Below are 7,169 nucleotides of genomic sequence, written 5' to 3'. Positions count from 1 at the left end.
AAGGACAGTACCATATTCCTCATCAAGCACCCAGCTTGAAAACTTGAAGCCCTTCTTAAAACAAGATCGTTCCTTCTCTCTTTCATAAAAAGAAACAACTAAAGGCTTATGATCAGAAGACCTTTTTAAACTTAATTTTTTAGTACTTAATTTTTATTTTATTTTTTATTTTTTTCTATTCAAGTTTTAAATTTTATTATAAATCGTACCTTACTTACAAGAAAAGACTAACTTACTACCTTCTTCACATCACATACAAATGCCCAGCAGTAGATTAGACAAAGGAAACACAAAGCAGGGGAGAGTAGTTTTTTCTGCAAAATGAGCTCTCGGCTCTTTCTATTTTTTTGCATGTATCTCTCTTACATTCTATTTTCCAGCAGCACTTTTTTTTTTTTTGATAAAAGGACTTATCTCATTTCATAAATGATAAACCAGAGTTTAAAAAAACTCTAAATAACAAGAGCATCATGCTCTAAAGAAACAATAGAAACAATACACTGGGGGCATTCCTCCGTCCATACCCTATCTTGTCATCTTGAGATATCAAAAGAGCATGTTTTGCTAAAAAATGGGCTGCCGAATTAGCTTCTCGTTCGACATGACTAACCATTTAGCTCCTCCTCGTATACAAAATGCCTCTTACATCCTCAATGATCTGCCCATAAGAACTGCAATTTGGGCTCATATTTCGCAATGCTTGGATCACTAGGAGTGAGTCCCCTTCCATAATGACATCCGGCAAACCCAAATCACGACTTAGCTCCGCAGCCAACAAAGCTCCCATGGCCTCAGCGTGCACCGGTGCTGGCAACCCTGTGGTTCTCTTACCTTGAGCAGCAATCACACAGCCACTATGGTCTCTCACAACAATACCAATACCCATTTGTTTTGACCTTGAATCTAAAGCCACGTCCCAGTTGAGCTTATATCGCCCAAACAGAGGAGGTCTCCATCTCGGTAATGAAATAGGTACTGCTTGATTTGCCACACCATTTGAATTTCCTCCTAAATCCACCGAAAACTGCAGGAGCATCTCCTTTGCCTCTTTTACAATCCAGTTTGGATGTTGGAAGTCACCCCCGTGAACAACAAAATTCCTCCGTGCCCAAATTTTCCAGCAGCACTTGCATACAAAACAAAAACAAGCTTTTGCAATACAATCTTCTAGAAGTCTACGTGGAATCACAACAAAGACAACTTTCACCTACCACTTTAACCAAGGTATAGTAAACACAACCAAAGGTAAAAGTTAACAAGTGAAAGCACATTAATTTATAACACAAGGATTAGTATCAAAAGGCTTAGTTTTTTTTGTATGTTATTACAAATGAAATATGCTTATATCAACATGGTTTTTAGGAAATTTTGATTTAGTATTTTGATAATTTGATTTGGTTATGGTTTCCTTTGAAGTGTTTCTTATAATCATAAGATTTTAAATAAAACCATGTATAACCACAATGTTTTAACTGTAAATAAAACTCCCTCATTGTATTTATATAATATGAATGGGTACGGTTGCTACAATTGTTGTTGGATACGATGATTAGATATTGAACACAATAGAAACTCTATTCCCCACCTATCTCTTGATCTGCAACAAACTACTTCTGAAGTTGGAACTCTTTCTCTGCTATTCTTCTTTCTTGCTCCCTCAATTTTCTGCAATATTTGCTTGGTTGAGTAAAACGAGGCTCTCCTCATGATAGGAATCAACAAAACAATAGCGTCCCTGACTTTTAACGCCAAGAGACATAAATTTTTTGCTCTTAGGAATTAGGATCATTCGAAACTACCTCTCCACTGTCTGCTTTCCATACTAGCTCGCCTCTTTTAGTAAAACCAAAACCAGAAAATGGCACTGGTATATTTAGTGCCTAAGTTAAAGGTTTGGTCCATGACTCTACTGCACCATATTCCTTCATCACCCACAAGGAAAAAGATGCAACTCTACCCACACGCACCGCAAGAGAATTTTCATATACTGTGATAGAAAAGACTATTGGCCATGGGAATAGAAATTCTGTTTCTTTTGGTAGAATTATCTCACGAAATGTCTCGTTACTTACATCAAACGACAAGACCGTATTGTGAAAAACATCAGGGCCAGTCTGGGTTATAGTAAGCCAATGGATAGCCCCATTGATGAAAGGTCTCGGTTCATAACGACGATGAAAATGACACAGAGGAGCACCAACTCTGATGCTGCTTTTCCAAGAGCCAGCAGTAAGTGAGAAAACCTGAACGTGAGGATTAACTTTCATACAGGAAATTTTCACTACTTTGTAGTCGTTTGTCCGAGAATAAAAGCCAAATCCCCACCGAATAGAATCCAGCATATAGTCTTCACACTCTGTATTCTGGAGTTTAGGAGGACGCGCAAATTTTCTAATCGATGGGTTCCATAGAATAAGTACGTTGGTGTGATGCTTTAATGATACCAACCCGCTGCAGGAACCGACCACCTCAACCTGGATCCCGCCTTTGGATTCGAGGTTAATCTGGTCTTGTTCTTCTGTTACTTGTTTGCCAAGGCAAGCGGCGGTGACAATGGTGCATTATGGTGGTAATGTGGGAAGTGTTTCCGTCGGGGTCTTCTGAAAGAAAGCAAAGAAAATTGCTTTTGGCGGAATGAAGTCTCAGCTTCGTTCTCATTGTATATATAGGCAAAGAGTTACAATTGTAATCAAGTTTGACAAACCCAAACTTGATACAAACTAGGAGACCTAATTCAATACAAATAAGTAAAACAAATACAACTAGAACACTAAAGAGAAGAGATAAGAACAACTATAAGGATAATACTAAAAGATAAGAACAACTATAAAACAGACTCTATTGGTTCCTTAACAGCCCCCCTCAAACGAATGGGAGGGGGAGTAACCATGAGTTTGTCTCTGAGGAAAAGAAATCGAGAGGAGGTAAGGCCCTTTGTAAAGATATCAGCACATTGATCTTGAGTTGGGATGTAGCTAGCACAAAGATCTTTGTGAAGAATTTTCTCACGGATGAAGTGGTAGTCAACTTCTATATGCTTGGTACGAGCATGGTAGATGGGATTAGAAGCTAAAGCAATAGCTCCTATGTTATCACACCAGAGTACAGGAGGATCATGGAGAGAAACTTGCAATTCTTTGAATAGCATTCGAAGCCATGAGAGTTCAGCAGCTGTAATGGCCATTGCACGATATTCAGCCTCGGTGCTAGATCTCGAGACAACAGGCTGCTTCTTGGCATGCCAAGATACTAAGTTGGAGCCGAAGAAAACACAATACCCTGTAGTGGATCTGCGATCAAGAGGATCCCCTGCCCAGTCAGAGTCACAGTATGCCTGAAGTTGAAGAGGACCTGAAGTGAAGTGAAGGCCATGATCTGGTGTGCCTTTGAGATACCTTAGAACTCTTTTAGCAGCCTTCATATGTTCTGTAGTTGGACAATGGAGAAATTGACACAATTGATTGACAGTGTAGGCTATGTCAGGTCTTGTGAGTGTACAGTATTGTAGAGCTCCAATGATATGACGATAGGTTGTGGGATCTGGTAGAGTATCACCATCAAGCTTGGTGAGCTTCTTGCCTGAAGTGCAGGGTGCGGCATAGGGCTTTGCTCCAAGCATTTGCACGCGATCAAGTAAATCAATAATGTATTTACCTTGATTTAGATGCAAGCCAGTTTTGTCACGAAGGACATGGATGCCTAGGAAGTATGAAAGGCAACCAAGATCTTTCAACTTAAATTCCATTTGAAGGCCGTGGATGAGAGTCTCCATGATAGATGAATCTATACCTGTTACTATGATATCATCAACATATATCAGTATGTAAATATGAACAGAGCCTTGATGAAGCATAAAAAGAGAGGTATCTACTAAGGATCCAACAAAACCAAGATGGAGAAGAGCTTGTGACAATCTATGAAACCAAGCTCGTGGGGCTTGCTTTAGACCATAGAGGGCCTTTTTGAGCTTACAAACATGATCTGGAAAAGCTGCATCAACAAAACCAGTAGGCTGCTCCATGAGGACTTCTTCATTCAAGTAACCATGAAGGAAGGCATTAGAGACATCCAATTGCTTGAAGGGCCAATTGTAGTGGATTGCTAAGGATAGTAGGATCCGTATAGTGGCTGGTTTTATAACTGGACTGAAGGTTTCAGTGTAGTCAATACCATCTCTTTGTTGGAAACCCTTAGCCACTAGTCTTGCCTTGTATCTTTCAATAGTGCCATCTGATTTTTCCTTTAGCCGAAAAACCCACTTATTCTTGATGATGTTTCGATGTGAAGGTCTAGGGCAGAGAGACCAAGTACCATTGTCAACTAAAGCTTGAAGTTCACTTTCCATTGCAGCAAACCATTTAGGGTTAGAAACAGCCTGAGCAAATGTGGTAGGGATAGAAGGCAAGGGTGTAGCATGAAAGGATTTTGGTGGATGCTTGGTTGATTTTAATGATAGGAATAGCTGATAGTTGGGAAAAGACTTAGGTTTAGAGTTTCCAGTCATAGATCTTGTGACAATATGAGGAGAGGCTGGTTCAGTAGGTGCAGGCAAAAGCTGAAGTAAGGATTGATCTAGGTGGGGGATAGGATCAGGGGTAGGTGGTAGTAATTCGGCAATAGGGGTAGTCAGGGGAGTGTTTAGAATAGGTACTTGTGCTGGGGAAGGCAAGGTGATTGGGGGTGAGGTCTGAACAGTATTAGAGTCAGAATTATTCATAGAGTAAAAATGAGAATGATCAAGAACAATACCTGTAGGGGAAGGATCTGATCCGTTAGGGGATGAAGATGCTGCTCTATTCTGTGCAGGGAACACCAATTCATCAAAAATAACATGTCTAGAGACATATGCACGATTGGAGATGGGATCAAGGCACTTGTAACCCTTTTGGTGGGTACAATATCCAAGGAAGATACATTGTTTGCTTCTGAATTCCAATTTGTGTTTGGCATAGGGTCTTAAGAGAGGATAACAAGCACAACCAAAAGTTTTTAAAAAGGTGTAGTCTGGCTCCTTATTGTAGAGGTTGGTGAAAGGACTTGAATTTTGGAGAGTAGGGGTAGGCAATCTATTGATGAGATACACGGCAGTACTGACAGCTTCAACCCAGTATTTAGAAGAAAGGTGGGATTGAGCTAGGAGACTAAGACCAGATTCAATGATATGCCTATGTTTTCTTTGATATGCCTATGTTTTCTTTCTAAAACTCCATTTTGTTGAGATGTATGTGGACATGTGACTCGATGAAGAACACCATGTGTTGACAGAAATTTAGTAAAGTTATGAGAGGTGTATTCACCACCCCCATCTGTTTGAAGTTGTTTAATTTTAAGGGAAAATAAATTTTCTATCAAGCACTTGAATTTAACAAAGGTTTCAAAAACATCTTATTTGAGTTTTAGAGGAAATAGCCAGGTGTATCTAGAGAAATCATCAATAAAGATAACATAACATTTGCTTCCATTGATTGAAGATAAAGGAGAAATCCATACATCACTATGAATAAGCTCCAATGGAGCAGTGGTAATACGACTTGACTCAATAAAGGGTAATTTTTTTTGCTCTTTCCTAATTGACATGAAACACAAATAGATTGACTCGACTTAACTGAAGACACAGGAAGGTAGTAGTTGTGAAGCAGATGCTGCAAGATTTGATGACTTGGATGCCCTAAGCGGTTGTGCCAAACTGAAGAAGACACCCTGATCCCAATTTTCCCAGTAAATGCTCTAACTTTATTTTTGGTGAAGTGTTGTAGCCTTAATGGGTAGAGACCATCTTCACTTGCCCCTTGTAGGAGGATCTTCCCTGTGAGGTTGTCCTTAATCAAGAAATAGGTATCAGTTAGTTTAAAATGACAATTATTGTCACGAAAAAATTTATTTATTGAAAGTAAATTTGTTGTAGCATCAGGACAATGTAAGATATTTTTAAGATGTAGGAGTTGATTTGAGCGAAGAAAAGAGGAAGAGCCAGTGTGGGAGATACCAAGTCCATTACCATTACCTACTGCTACTGTCTCATTACCCTGATATGGTTGCTGCAGAGTTAGATTTTCCAAGTCATTAGTGATGTGAGTATTGGCTCCACTATCAGCAAGCCATTCATCTTCATCTTGTAGATCGTTGGATTGGGAAACCATTGCAGCAAGTTCAGATGGTGGATGTCGTCCTTGGAATGAATAATCCATGCGATGAAAGCAGTCCAATGCTTGATGATTGGAGCGGCCACATATCTGACAAAGAGGTTTGTTGGATGAGAGGATGCCAGGTTGAGAATTTCTCCTTGTAGTGTAGTTGTTGGGAGAATTGCTTCTTGGAGTGTAGTTGCTAGTGCTTCCAGTAATAGTTTTTCCTTGGGAGAAAGCAGGGGTTGGGAGTATACCAGGAGATCCGTTGAAAGTCTTCTTTGAGGGATAGGAATTTCTGTAATTGGAGAAATGTTTCCTTTGGTTGTTGAATCTCTGTTTGTAACCTGGCTTCTGAGCCGTCATGGCAAAGGATTGTGGTTCATCAATGGCAGCCTGATGTTCAATGAGTTGCTCGTGTCCAAGTAATTCAGACTGAAATTCTTCAAGAGACATAGTGGTATTCTTTGTTATCATGGAGTAGGTCATGACAAAAGAATTGTAGGTGGAGCTTAATCCACCAATGATGTAGGATACAAGGTCATCATCGGTGATGGGGCTGCCGGCGATAGCTAGCGGGTCAGCCAAGGATTTTGCACTTCGAATAAAGGTAACACATGCATTATTACCTTGTCTGAGAGTCTGAAGTTGGCGTCTCAATTGAGTGACATGAGACCTTGATGGAGAAGCATAACGAGTGGCAAGGGTTTTCCATACTTGATTGGAGGTTTTACACCCATAAATAGTAGGCACAAGTGGAGCAGTTAAGGTTGCAATGAACCAACTGAGAATACATTGGTCTTTCTTTTCCCAGAGAATATATTCTGGATTTGGGACATCAGGAGTAGTTTTGTCTAGAGAAGATGGAATAAGCTTTGGTGGGCATGGCTCAGAGCCATCAACAATGCCCATCAAGCCGTTAGTTTTGAGGATGGGCTTAAATTGAAATACACATCTGAGATAGTTGCTGTCATCGAGCTTGGATTGACAGAGATGCACAATGTTTGGCATTGTGAAGGATAGAACGGCGTCGCTGGATTGCGT

The sequence above is a fragment of the Corylus avellana genome, chromosome ca3 (genome assembly GCF_901000735.1).
Source record: "Corylus avellana chromosome ca3, CavTom2PMs-1.0".
Lineage (NCBI taxonomy): Eukaryota > Viridiplantae > Streptophyta > Magnoliopsida > Fagales > Betulaceae > Corylus > Corylus avellana.
Note: the sequence above shows the minus strand (reverse complement) of the source record.